Source organism: Aythya ferina, assembly GCF_964211825.1.
Source record: "Aythya ferina genome assembly, chromosome: 6".
NCBI classification, from domain to species: Eukaryota; Metazoa; Chordata; class Aves; order Anseriformes; family Anatidae; genus Aythya; species Aythya ferina.
In genome coordinates this window covers 7,180,847-7,196,349 of record NC_140303.1, presented here as the reverse complement: position 1 = coordinate 7,196,349, position 15,503 = coordinate 7,180,847, and the positions used below count along the sequence as shown (strand labels likewise).

The 15,503-nt window shown below is 36.3% G+C and overlaps 1 protein-coding gene across 2 annotated transcripts in view; it reads right to left on the bottom strand.

The window, feature by feature from the left end:
• Window positions 1–4,242, bottom strand: part of TFPI (tissue factor pathway inhibitor) — a 189,993-nt gene extending 185,751 nt beyond the window's left edge. For both annotated transcript variants that reach the window (XM_084522921.1, XM_084522924.1), the window contains exon 1: window positions 4,146–4,242. The gene's annotated coding sequence lies outside the window, so the exon portion shown is untranslated. The remainder of the gene's footprint in view (window positions 1–4,145) is intronic.
• Between the last annotated feature and the right edge of the window lie 11,261 nt (window positions 4,243–15,503).

The window sequence follows — 15,503 nt, the reverse complement described above, 5'->3', positions numbered from 1 at the left end:
TTTTCACATTGAGATTTACAAACAGCAGCAGTAATAAGTGTGTACAAGTGGCAGTTAAATACAACCCCGCCCAACTAACAGTGAAAATCCCAGATGGCTCCCAAACCTCTCACTGAGGTCCCAGGGCTGTCTCCCTTTCTGGTTTCCCTGCAGGTGGAGAACAAAAACGAGCTCCCTGAAAGGCTGCTGTACCAACTCTGCTCTTCCACAGAGCCTAAGTGCTTTTGCTACTGCATCTCCTGACCAAGGAAAATCCACTATATAACTCTTCTTTTGCACTTCTCAGGCAGATTTGAGAGGCCAAGTATTTGCTGTAATTAAAGACTGGAGAACCACTCTTTCCAGATGAAGAGAAATGTTCCCAGCTGACATTACAAGATAGTCCAAGCCTATCCCAGTCCACAGGCTGGCTCAGGTCAAGGAGAAGGAGGAGAGGCCTCTCAACTTGATAAATTCTTTTTGTAATAGTGATGCTTCTAGTTAATCTAAGCTGGTTCTGATAAGTACTATAGCTAAGACCACCCTGGCCTGAAGGACTTGCAATCTGAGCTGGCAAGGCGTACACTGTGGGACCTTTCATTCCTCTTTTTTGTTTGTAAGGAGGTAGTGGAAAAGCAACAGGTGGAAATCTGAGAGAGTGAAGCAGAATAAGAAATTAAAGGAGAGCAAAACAAAGGATAGAAAGGAATGGCCAAAAAAGTGTTCCCTGTTCTTCTGAGAGGACAGAAGACAACTGGGGCAATGCAGATGTGAAAAGAAACAGAATCACAGAATCACAGAATCACAGAATTTTCTAGGTTGGAAGAGACCTCAAGGTCATCGAGTCCAACCTCCAACCTAACGCTAACAGCCCTCCACTAAACCATATCCCTAAGCTCTACATCTAAGCGTCTTTTGAAGACCTCCAGGGATGGTGACTCCACCACTTCCCTGGGCAGCCTGTTCCAATGCCTCACAACCCTTTCTGTAAAGAAGTTCTTCCTAACATCTAACCTAAAACTCCCCTGGCTCAACTTAAGCCCATTCCCCCTCGTCCTGTCACCAGGCACGTGGGAGAACAGGCCAACCCCCACCTCTCTACAGCCTCCTTTAAGGTATCTGTAAAGAGCAATAAGGTCACCCCTGAGCCTCCTCTTCTCCAGGCTGAACAAGCCCAGCTCCCTCAGCCGCTCCTCGTAGGACTTGTTCTCCAGGACAGAGCAGGCAGAAGCAGCAACAGATAAAGGTTCATCAAAACCATGGGAGTTTGAGCTCTGATCTCAGTTCATGCTCAGACTGCTCCTATACCTGCTGTGAAAGCTGCAGGGTCTGTCTAAAGCTAACCATCTTCTGAACAGGTGTTGTGCACAGCCCCTCTATTCTGTCCTCAGTAGAAATGCCGTAGCCAATATTGGTTTATTTCAGTTCTAAACAACAAGTTATGCTAGTGGAAAAAGAACTTCACCTTGGAGTATTCTAAATTTCACAAAGATCTCATTATTAAGAGATGAAAGAAAGAAGCATTATCAAATGGCATAAGCAGTTTTCAAGATTGGGGAGGGAAATCACACAGATGAAGGCTGACATGTATTTATTGTGGCATGAAACAAGCAACTTCAAACAGGCACATTCCAATCACATCATGGCCTGAAAGCATCAAACTGAACATGATTGGGAACTGAGCAAGTAACAGGCAGCATCATTTTCAGAGTATAAATCCAATTTTTCCACATGAAATAATACTGAACTAGGAATAAAATTAAGTCATGGTGGAATGAGCTCGTTTGTAAAGCAATAATAGAGCTGGTATATTTAAAGAAAACATTTTAGTAAAAACCAAAACAAGACAAAACAAAACAAAAAAAAACTAAAACACACAAAATTAAGGAACAAATTAAATGCATCTGAATATATCTGAAGAATATTGTTAACATTTTGACGAGAGATGTTATAATATAAAATAAACTTGACAGACACAGATATTTTCCTGAGTCTCTGTGTTTGTTTTGAGATTGTGTTAAGATCTGTTGCACAGTATTGCTGCAATGCTGATACTGTAAGGTTTACAAGTGATACAAAGATTTTGATTCTAATACTATCAATTCTAGTTTTTTATAAGCAATTTCAGAAGTATTTTCACTACTAAAAATTTCAGCATATACATTGTCTTTTAATGGTATATTCTTTATAGACTTGTACACAGTCTAAGAAAAGATAGAAAATTACTTTCACCAGGTATTTGTTCATGTTGCACTTTAACTCCTCCTTATTAATTTACATAAGTAACAAAACATCCTTCACACCTACAAATGCCTATATGCCCTTCCTAGATAGTGCTTTTGTATCACAGCACAACAGACTGTTTCCTCCTGCACCATCTTTTTTAATCACTCCTTTCCCCAAGCCCTCCAGCAGACACTGACCACTGAATGGTGCTGAGTTCTGATTCTGTTACTACGTTCCTACACAGCTTCCCCAACCCAGGGCTATCCTTCCAATATCCAAATTGAAAACAAAACAAAACAACAACAGTATTTCATACTACCCTACAAAACCTGGAAATCCAGTAGCTACCATAAAACACTACTTTTCAATGCCAAGAAGCACCTAGAAATAGCAAATTGCACAACTTGCCTGAGAAATTATTTTGTATTCATGAAAAATTTCAAGATCATCAGATACCAAAGATGCTCTATCTCAAGTTACATAAATGTGCTGTGAATTTTCTTTTCACTGTCTTGTTTATGATGCTGTCTGCAGGCACTGCATTATAAACAGTACTCTCACAGCTACCTTGCTGGCATTGAAAGAGCAAACTTTCAGTCATGTTGAGGATGACAGACAACTTGGTCAGACTTTTTGCAGTGTTGCTAACAGTATCGAGGACAAGATTATCAGTACATTAATTCTATAGAAACATTAGTTACCCCCAAACAATTTCTTCCTGACATATTTAGGCCCCTTTGAGAGTCAGAATGCTAGCAAGGAGACATGGAAGAGCTGTTTCATGTAACTAACTAGGAGGATGTCAGGTAACATTAACCTAGCCACTGTACTAGTGGTTAAGTTGTCAAGTGATTGTTGATCATCTGTTAATCAGCAGCCCAATGAGTATCAATCAGCAAACATCCTAGCCATCCAACAATTAATAATTATTCATGTCTCTCAGCAAGTTCGAATAACACGTTGCAAGCTGCTTTGAAACAGTGCTGACCTACTTCATTTTAAAACCATTTTTCTAATATTTTACTCAGTTTTTAAAACTGAATGCTAACTGAAGCCAACAAGCAGAAATTTAACATTACCCAGATCATTTCTATAAAGCTATATTTCTCCATTCCATGTGCAACAGTGCCCAAAGACATCTCACACCCAAAGGACTGTTGTAAATACTGTTCCTTGGAAATAGGGAGCTAGCTTTGGGTCTTTTGGATGCCAAATTACACTAGAAAAGAATACATGGGCAAATGACTCCTATTCCTACATGAACAGAGGAGTCATTGCAATAGTCTCCTATTCATTTTTGGATAGATAAAATCCTAAGTCCTGAGCAGACATGCTAAGTGTGGCATCAAAATCAGAGACATACAGAGAGCTTCTGAATCACACTATATCTTCTGTGATTACTTATGATTGCTCTGTTTTACTGCCCAAGCACCCATTTGAAGAGCAACTTCTGTTGCTTTTAGTGCCCTCACGGTTACCATTGATCTCTAGCAATGGATCACTTTCAATTCACAAACAGAAACAAGAAATATGTGCCATGTAGGATGCATCCTTTGCTTGATACTTAAGGAAAACCCTCCATTTGTCTTATCCTGTTTATGAGTTCATAGAAATGACTGGTTCCACATTTATTTGGGATGGGAATGCTGAGCAATTGACAGATATCAGATTTACTTTGTGTTTCTGATAGTATTCCAGTATTTTGGAGCATGTAGTGAATTACTTCTTTATGTCATTATAGTGTATGGAATGATCAGTATCAGAGTTAAAAGCAGCAGAACACGTATATACCAGCCAAATCATCCTGTGTTTTGAAAAATCATTTGGTAACAGAAAATGAAGCTGTAAACTACAGTAAAACTATAAATTGTCCTCTGAAGCCAAACAGGAAGCTATATAATGGAACACAGAGTCCAAACAACTTAAATTATCGGACTTACCGGGTAACGCAGGACTTGCTAGGTTTGACATTTTTAGAAACAAAGTATTTGGGAAATAGTCTGGAAGCTGAGGTTGAGGGATGAAATTAGAAAAGGAAAAGGAGAGAAAAAGGTGTGAGAAGTGTTCTTCCGCACAAATTTTGAAGTACTTCCTCCTTTACACTGTTTTTAGAAGGGGCAAAGATTAGAAGATTATCATCACATCAAAGTGAGCAATTATACATTTTACATCTAGACAAAGTGCCTGATCTTAACAGCACTTGTGTTGATTAACTGGTATATATAATTGAAACTGAGCGTCAGTGTTCCTCAGTCAGGTTCAATAAAATAGGTAAGGGAAAACTGCAGGCAAACAATCTGATTAACTACAAAATCAGGTCTGATCTGAGGTGAACCTGAGTAAATTTTCATTTCTATTTTATTCTAGTTCTTATGAAAGCAAATTTAAAGTAATAGACATGAACTGAACATTTTCATTTCAGAGCAGTAAGCATTCACCCACCCATCACCCATAAAGTTCATTCCTCATCCCCTGGGCTTCAACTGCAGCATTGCCTGGCTAATGAGTGCTAATTATTCAAAATTATGAATATAGTGCTCAGCATGTACTCCCTTTTCACATCTAATCAGACTGTATAACAACAGTCTGCAAAACAGAATATAAACGAAGAGGGCAATTATAACATACATAAACTTGGAAATAAACAATAACGCTACTAGCTTTATCTGTTGGACCGATTACACTGATTTTTCTCTAAGAAACAGCCACAGAGATGGAAAAAAATCATTGGAATTTATAGGACCAATAACTGCACTAATTTTTAAGTAAAATATTTTCAACTTTTCCATAAAAGATGGGGATATATATGCAAGGAATACATTTTTCACTTTTGGAACTACAAAGTGAACATTTGGAATTATTACTATATTCCTACAGTATTTGTAAGCACGACCTAAAAACAACGTAGTTCAGTTACGGAGTTACTATGACAGAGAACTCAGCACCATCTGACAAGTACCAGAACATACCTGTCTCAGCATAATATGCACATGAAAATAAGATGCTGAAAAGTTGAAGTGTTTGTAACAGCACTAAGATTTTTTTCAACAATGAAAAACTTACTTGATCATTATATTCTAACACAGTACATTGCTATCACCAACAAACTTCACAAGGGCAAAACAAAATCCCAGAATTTTGCAAAACACAATGCCTTGATATATTTTCATCAACAACTCCCAGTATTTAAACTATTAGATTTTTGAGGAAAGCAGTTTCTACATTTAAATAATATTTTCAAATAACTCCAAGATAAATAGGTCTGGAGTTAAATAACCATTTTATGAAAATAATTGCAAGAGTTGGTTTGGACTTGAAATTATTTTTTGTTTTGAATCACTGCTGACATTGGGTATCTGAAATTTTGTTAGCTGTTTTCTGTATTACGACTCCTGATATGCATTTCTAATACATATGCATTTCATAGTAGTAAAGTAACTATAATATGTGCAGTTTTTGAAAAACCCACAAATTTTAGATTTTTTTGTTTGCTTTACTGGGAGAAAAGATTGTGCAAGATAAGCTCTCTGCAACATCAAATGAATTGCAAAATTATCACAGAGAGTGGCAGGTTTTGGATTTAGTTTCAAAGCACTGCGAATCATGATTTATAGGCATGTTTGCAATGAAATGACATAATAAAAGCTTTAGAAAACATTCAGTTCAATCTTAGAGTATCCCAGAGTGGGGTTCATAGGTTTTCAAAATAAATGTGTCTTAAATAGGAAAAACCATGTGTGACTGTACAGTTACAATATTTTGAGTGGGCAGAAGATGGAAGGATGAGGGGAAAAGTGTAACAAGGTAACTGATAAAGGCAGAACAGAAGTCGGGGCATTTAAAACTGATCTGAAGGCTCATTAAAATCCAAGGCATACTGTTTCCTGCCCCATACAGAACCACGTAAAAGCAGCTGTGTTTACAAATAAATTATAACACCTCTAACAGCCACAGAAAACACACACACACATAAAAAGAAAAAAAAAAAAGATACAAGAAAATGCATATTGGTTGTATTGACTGTGAAATTAAATTCTTAGAGGATTTTCAGACAGATGGACAGGGTATGATCACTTTAATTTAATCTTACATATAATCTGCAAATGTGTTAATAATCAAGGGACCTTGAGAGCCCCAAGAGCCTGCTGGGACTTGTATAATACACATTTAAAACCAGCTACTTTCACTGCTATCATCATCAGAGTTGATATACATGTGATGCAATTCTTTTATTTTTATTTTAAACAACAACAACAACAACAACAAAGTCTGCAGTTTTTATGCTTCCTCTATAGTGTTTTTATCTCTGAAAAACTCTGCAGTTAGCTGAAACCATTCCCAATTTTTATATCTAACAATTGCTCAATTGCTGATAGCTAATCTGAAACCAGACTGAATAAATGAAAATTTAACATTTCAAATGGTCTCTCTCCTACTCAAGTTGAGTAGACACCTTTCCCAACAATGAATATAAAACTTAGGAATCTATTATGCTATTACACCTTCTGTAAGGAATAGTTTTGCCTCAGTTTTCCAAAATAGGGCTGGTTTTGGAGACAAAAATGGAACTGAAATGATTTTTTTGTTTGGTTGTTTTTGTTTTTGTTCTTTTTTTGAAATTGAAAGCTTACAAATTGAAAGCTTACTTGATGCATGCTTGTGCACTGAGTGAATATGAAGGCATTTCCTCTCCTCTTCTAGGCAGTTGGTTCATCTAACAAAACCAATCTGAGCCAATTTACTATAATTTACATGCTCAAATTCCAGAGGATCTTGTTATTACCCCCTCACAAAACAATGACTAGTTACAGAGTGAGAAGTTCCAGAACTGTAAATCTTTTGAAGCTTTTTTCTCCTGGGAAGACTGGTAATGACTATACTCTGCCTTTTCTTCAGACATCTGTTGCTGGCACCAGTCAGAGACTGAATGTTGGGCAAAGTAGACCCAGTATGACCCTTGTCATGTTACTAATCACTCAGATAGATTTCTCTTGGCCTTTAAATATTAATCTAAATTTTTCATTTTCAAGTGTCATTAATGACTAGAGTTGTGAACGAGATTTCATTTTTACAATTGGATTGGAATTTTTGATGCCTTTTTTGAGCACAACCACAAGTACCAAACTTTTTTTTTTTTTTTTTTTAATTAAAAATACCAACAGTGTGCAAATTTTATCTGACTTCACTCTCAAGAGGAACTTAACTTGTCCCTGTCGAGCAATCCTGGCACAATTTCATGACACTTGAGTTCATTTGAATAACATCGTCTCCATAGTTTCTTCAATCAGCATACTTTCTTTAAATATATATATATATATATATATATATATATATATATATAGTTATTCATGCCATCAGTTTGGATAGTTTTCTCCTCCTGGAGTTCATTTCCCTTCTTTTTCCTTTTTCTTTCCTTTTTTTTTCCAACTTTGTTTATGACTAATAAACATTTGCAAAGCAGCTTTTCCTGGGTGAATCTCCAGAGTACTGCTGTGTATTAAAATACCAATAGCCCTCTGCTGAAAAATACAGAGATTGCTTTCTGATTTGAGGCATCCTCAGAAGGGCTGTATGCATGCAGCAGTAAATTTGGGCTTTAAAAGAAACTATACATCTCCATTTTCTCATTTCCTACAGCATGAATGTCATTATAGCTTAGTGGCTCACCACACAATCATGCCTAAGCAAAAGAGACAATACTGAACTGGATGAATTGTACACTGTAATCAAACACATCACTCCAGCTTTTTTCATCTCATAGTTAATAAATTCAACAGATCAGGTTTGGTTTACAGTCCATAATCTGCATTGTTTTACCACATTTTACATAGTCAAGTCTGTCCATTTAAAAACCTCTGACACAGTGCTTTGTTAGTCTTTTAATCTACCTTTCAACTATATCAATTCATCTACGGCATAAGATTAGCTGTTATTCTGCTACCAAGGTTTAATGGGATTTTTTTAAGAACTCATTTGACCCTGACTACACATGCTAAAGCAGCTTTATGTATTAGTATTAAGAAATATGTTACAGACTGAAAGCAAGAACAAATAGTACTACTCTGTATATCTGATTTTTCTGGGCACCGTAATGGTTTGTCTTATTGAGAAAAGAAGAAAAATCAATGAGAAATAATTAGACTGCTATTTGTAAGAGATTAAACAAATCCTGTTTTTTGTTTTGTTTTGTTTTGTTTTCTTCCCTACCAGATTTTTGATTTGGATCCAAAAGGAAAAACTGAAATCTGTCATCTACAGGTCAGGGTAAGTCTAAAGAAAATAAACAAAAGGAAAATTGTCTTCAAGAGAGCTATAGAAAGTGCATATCTGACTGTTAGATATCACTGGACATCTTACTTATCAGGATGACATTGGCTCAGAAGTGTCATTTCTGAGAGATGTAACTAGTGGTAATGTTTGCATTATTCGTCCTTACATCTCTGATGGTTCCACCGGTGTTTAAACTGTTATGCTCCCTATAAGCGTTTTTGAATGCACAAAGCACGGTGTTGAGTACATAACATCTTGAGCAATTCAACCAGGACTGAGTATAACCTTTGAAACCCATAAAGACAGCTGACATCAGTTACAGAAAGGTAAAAATTGTAGCACAGAAAGGGAATGCTTTCTTCATGCACGTGCATGCAACAGTCAAGAGCACCACCTCCCCTTTTCCTGGAACATTCACACTGACTTCTCCCATATGGTGTAATGAGTAACAAGTACTTTTTAGTTTTCTTACACTGCTTTTCTATCCCCACTCCCAGGTTTTCCTTTATCTGACCAGAGATTACTATAGTGTCCTCAACATACACTAGGACAAGGAAAAAAATGACTTCTGTAGCAACAAACACCTGAAGACTTTAAAACTTACTCTTTAGTATTTTAAATTCAAAGGAACAGCTGGAAACCTTTTCTAAGTCACAAGCTGCCAAAATATGTTTTCCTCATTTAAGCATTTCTTCATACAACTGCTGAGGAGACTCATCAGACAACCGGCTACACTATAAATCCTATTGCTCTCAAGAGGACTGAAGCTTCATGACTAGTTTCGATGTCTCTTATAGTGATTAAAATTAGCATTTAAAATATACAATGGGGAATGCTTTCTGAAAACTATTGGTTATATTATGGCTTTGTCTTGATTTCAAAGTTTCACTGATGAAGCTGCATCCATTCAATTCAAATCACACATACTTCTCAGAAAGTTTTGAGTTCATCAGAATTTCAGATAGACAGATTTCCCTACAGAAGTGTCTTATCAATTTAATTTATAGGATTTGGGAGGTTCTGGTGACATTTACTGCATTGGCAATAGAAGGATATCAGGGTTTGTTTGCCCTCTCTTGCCCTGAAGCTGTGGTTGTCTGCACAAGACGATGCAGTCAATACTCAGCAATGCTTTGGCTGCTAAAAGGTAATTAAATCACTTACAAATTCTTCCTAACCATCTAGAATTTATAGCCAGTTCAAGATTCATAAACGGGGTTAGACAATATAAGTTCAGGAAAACTTATATGAAAATGCTGTAACAGTTTAAAACAGGCCATGGAAGCCTGTCAGATGTCCTTCATAATGCCTAAAATACACTTCACTTGCACATTTAGCAGTAGAAGTGGGACTACATAACAGAACTCCAAAACACTAATGAAGTTTTATCAGAGACCTCAAAAGCCCTTGCTGAGAAAATGTTCCTAGTCTTCTTCACCTGGTGTAGCAGAAGGCACAATGAGCTTGCTGTACTCCTGTTTTCTCAGTGACTGGAAATTCTGAAATATATCCCTTTACCTATCACATTCTTGCCAAGGTGATCAGAAGATAGGGCTGCCCATGATCTTCTATGAACCCATGTTATGACTTGGAAATGTCCATGTATTCTGCATTTGCACACTTGTATTCATGTGACAACATTGCCCTAAGTGGCAGTCTTACATTTATATTCATTTTTACCTTATCTTCCTCCATTACAATGAGATTTCCTTCCTTCCTTCCATCAGATATATTTTGGCCAATGAAACAATGAAAAAAAAAAAAAAAAGATAGCTTGACCAAGAAGTGGTATTAAAGAAAATCTTCTAAGAGACAATCTAATGTCATACTAAAATGCAGTAATTTACCTTGTAAAAGAAAATTACCAAAAGAGATGAAGTATGAATTTAGACTTCAATAGTCACTATGCATGCTTTTTGAAAAAACAAACGAAAAAAAATGTCAGATATCTATATTCAGTGTAAAATGTCTTAAAATCAGATAAGATTTTCATATTTTTACATAAAAGATGTGAAACAATAATTTTTATTAATACTTTGTAATACTATTATTATTATTAATCAGCAATGTAACCCTTACATGAGGCTAGCAGAGACAACTAGCATGCATGAAGGCCAAGATGACCATAACCGGGTTTCTCTGAACCATGTTTCATCTTTGGGAAAGCAAGGACAAGGAAAGAAGAGGAAATTTAAAGTGTCACACAGAAGAAAGCAAGCAAACAAACAAAAAGCATTTATTTTGAAGTGTTCTTCCCAGTATTTAGGGCACCTTAACAATGTCAAATAGCCTTGTGGAGCTACCTTTGAGTAGAAGTGCTAACCGATCTAACAAAAGGACAAGTCAAAATAATGAGAAATACCTCCTGCCTTCCCTGCCATTTTGAGTATCCTTTTATAATTTCTAAGTAACATTTCAATAAAAGTGAATAATTTGCAGTTTCACAAAGCTAGAGCAGCAGTCAGTACTTTTTCCCTGGTTCCCACATTATGCATTTTACAGATCTCAGAAAGCAAATCAAAGATGTAATGTTAATGTCCCACAGTGTAGGGCATCAGTACGGAACACAGCATGCAAAGCTGGAATGACTTTGCTTTGTTCCCATTCTCTATCCCCTGTCCTCCACCTCTCCTGTCTCCCTCTTATTTTTATCTCTGGCTAACAATACAGAACAGCTCCTATCAGAAGCCACAGCCTGAAGACGCCTTACAGAAAACAGAAGAGCTCTAAAAATTTTGCCAATGAAGTGGGAGATTTTTGCTAAGATTACCTGGTAATTTTAGATACCAGCCCCAAAATGCTGGCAAAATTAACAGGCAGCATGCTGCTTTCTCTGGTTAAAAGCACTATTCACCGTCTTGCTCGCCTCTGGGAGACTTTTCCTTTGACCTTTTCCTTGCCTGAATTAATGATCTGATCATACAGAGTAACTTTTAATTACTTAATTTACTTATTTGAAGTGCTCTCAGAAACAAGGGGGTTGCGTCCCATCTAGGAACACAGCGGCATTCTTCAAAGGAAGAAGGGGGAACAAGAAGTTGCTCATTTATAGGGAGAGAACAAAGAAGCATACAAATAAGAGGAAATAGAAATGGAGAGCAGGACTGGTAATGAAGAAATCTGCCCGTGCTGTTCCTTCCCAGTATCCATGTCAAGCAGAGAATGAGTTGCATTTCTGGAACTGAAATTCATTTCAGGTTCTTGCCAAACAATTTTATCTTGCTTTCAATAAAAAGCATGTGATCTGCAATACATACAATCACTATCTTAGGCAGAATTGCTCCCTCTACATCTCCTCCTTGTGCTGCTCACCATTGTTCAAGCTAAGGCAGGACTTCAAGCTGACCAGTAAACTGCTGATCGCCCCAGCAAGTCATCTGTGACAAATGTGGGGATTGTGGTCTTTGTTACAGCTGGCACTACAGAAGGCTATGGGGTTGCTGGAAAAGTAAGCTTGACTTGCTGCCACCATGAAGAAAAGACAGAAGGATTCCCCTCTCAGAGGGCACAATTTTGTTTTTACATTTAGAAATAAAAGGAGCTGAGGTGTAATTTTTCTGCAGCTGCCAAGTCCCTTAACTTCAACCCTCTTTAGGAAGGGAAAGAAAAAGACCCTAACAACTCATACAAATGATGGTGCTTAACAGCCTCAGGAGCAATTCTATCACAAAGCAAAACAGCTGGTAATAAAGTCCTAAGTATGACACATATGAGGCCAAAAAACCTTCCAAGGGTAGGAATGGGGTTATGCACTCTCACATATTTAAAGGTACATCCTGAAGAAATCATTAACAGCTTTTTGTTGCCTATTGAAAAGATACCAGTCAGTCTCACAGTTTTTTAGAATAATATAGGTGCCTGCTTACAGTTTTATAGACGTAAAAAGGTGAGGATTTTATTCCATGAAATTAAACATCCCTTTACTCCCTACAGATGGGGGAGATTCCATGAAACTGAGCGTTACACAGGCTATTTCCAACTAGGTTGCACTCTTGCCCTAAAAGCAAAATCATTTGACACTTCCTCTTCTTGAAATTGGATTCCCCTGCTGTTAATTCAAAGAAAAACATATTCAAGTTACTGAATGAGCTAATGTAGGCGTTCTGGAAAAAATATAAAGTCAGCTCCAAGGAAATTGGCAGACTTTGCGTTCTGTATTTAAGTAATAGCACCAAATATTATGAAAACAGCATCTGCCAGTATTTTGCATAGTGCAGACTGTGTTCCAATACCTACGTATCCCGTACACAGTGTAATGTACTTCAGTGGCAATTGGTAACATGTTCTCAAAAAAAAATAATCTGTATTTCAAATACATATTTCTCTGAATTTCTAAGTCAGCCTGTCCAGTATTTCAATAAAAGTTCTATTCCTTTATTTGTCAGCACAAAAAACATTTCAGCAGAGCTTGTGATATGAAGACAGGCAAATATTCCACAAAATTGCAGAACTTAGCTATTAATTATAGGTCCAATATTATATATAGGACCAATATTAATTATAGGACCAAGGACCAATGAATCTAGCACACACTTTAACTGAAAGGGGTAAGAGCAAAAAAAAAAAAAAAAACACTAAATTAAGAAGTCCTGAAATCATTGCAGAGGTGAAGAAAATCATTTAATATTCTTAGATTTCCTGACTATTATTTGGGGTGAAGATCAAGGAATGTAGAATTGAATGTAATTCCCATTCAATTAAGAAAAGTCATGGGATAGGCCTAAAAGTTCAATTAAACCTACTGGTTAAGACAAAATGAGCTTGTTTTATACTTCAAAATAAAAGCACACGGTCCAGGGACATTAGATGTGATTAGACGGACATTTTCCAATTCACACGTACAGTCTGGACATATTAGATTATTTGGCTCAAGAAGTCTCCAGCCTGCATTAACTGACACTGACTGACAACAAAGTTCTGCTCTGGTGAAACATTATTTCCTACTTGCAGAGATTAAAAGTATTAAAAATATTTCCATTCATCATAGCCGTTATGATTAGTGCTGCTTTAAGGCAAAAAGAAAGGCAAGGTTATGAAGCGTGACAACGTCAGATCAATTTGAAGATCACTTTGCTATACACAACCTGAAAAACAAGCTTGCTTTTTACTGCTATAGCATCTCAGATGTCTCACTGCAGGGAAATATGCCCAAGCAAAAACAAACAAAACTCTTCTTTAATATATCAGTTTGGAAATGGCATTTATATCATCCCAAATGATTTTCATTTCATAAGCGTCATCTTTAAACTGCATGTTGCCAGTTTATGTTACATACATATCCAGAGCCACTTAGGAGACTGAAACACAATGTTTTTCTTCAGTGAAAATCTAATTTCTTCCTCTCTTTACTAGCTCTAAACTACACAAAAATTAGCATCACTACTGTAGTGATTTTGAGTCATAAATCAAAGAATCTCATATACTCCAACACATGAAAAAAAGCACATCAGAAAACAAAACAAAACAAAACAAAAAACAAAAACAAAAAAAAAAAAAAGAGAGAGAGAGAGAGAGAGAAACTCTCAATAATTGCCCCAAAGAAATTTACTTAATATAAGGAAAACTAAATGCCTAAAGGAGCTGCTTGTTAGGATATATGTAGTATTTAGCTTTCATTTATTTTTATTTTTTTTAAATGTCTTCAAAATTAAGCTAGAGACCTGAATGCCAAGTTGGGTTCTTTCAGTTTCCACATCATCAGCAGAGGTTTTAGAGGTCAGCTGTCACCAAGACTGATCTCAGACTGAGGAGAGGAATAAGCAAGAAGGAAAAATGAATAATAGCAAGACCCTGCTTTTTCTCTGTAAATATTTGATCACCGAGATATATGTAGTTATAAGAAAATACACAGAAACATGACACATTGATAACTGTTGTTCTGCTTGGTACATCCAGTACTGTACACTACAAAGTCTCCTGTTCATGCACTTTTCTGTAACTGAGTACAGGCTACTTCAAAAGTCACAAATGTCATTAATCCAGTAAACTCCTTTAGCACAGAGATTCTTCTGGATGCTCTTGAAAATTACCAAAAAACTTAGCCAGAGTTACATATGTGTCTTTACACCGCTCTGCTTCCCATTCCTTTATCACACAGGACCTGTCTCTTCATGTGGCTGACATATTACAGGATGAGGACAGTTATGTAAAGAATGAACTCAAGACCGAACTAGAACACTGTACAACAACAGAGAAAAATCAGAGAAAGATATACAAAGTACTCTTCAATTAAAGAGAATTACAAACTGTGCAGACAATGTGCCAGGTGCAGAGTGTATCATTAACATCAAAACAATCAAGGACATTATGTCTTTCATTCTCAATTGTTCTTGTGCTGGATTAGTGTTTTCATACTGACAGCTTTGCTTTGATTCAAATAGATGATAACAAAAGCTACAAGACTTTCATGCTCTAAAAATACTTTTTTTTTTTTTTTCCTGAGAAGGGATTCATATGAAATGTTTTCACCATGCAGTCACAAGTAATATTCACATGTGATGTTTATTAATAATAACATGATCACTTAAGGCCATACATGAGGCCATCCAATGCTTATTTCTATTCATTAAAATACATCTTGTATAATTTGCTGCCAATCAAGATCAAATTATTTTGCATAACTTGTTAAAGCTGGTACTTGTGATTTAAAGAACATGGCATATCTGCCTTTATTTTCTCTGCTTTCTTTTGTCGCCAGATTTACTTCCACAAGAATCTTAAGGTTCCTTATTAATATATACTAAATAGATACATATTCATGTCAAATAATTTAATACACAGCAAACTTAAAACTATGTTCTTGCTCCAAAACTTAAATGCAAAGCCAAGACATTAGAACGCTGTTGTACTGTTTGAAACTTTTGGTAAAATACCTACAAATCAATGAAAACATTCCCATAAGACTACTATGATTATTTATAATAGAATCAAGCATTTGATCTGGAAAAGAGGTCCTCTCCCTGAGAATTGATACATGCACAGAACAATATACTCAACAGGACTTTATTTGCTTCTTAGTGCTGAAACAT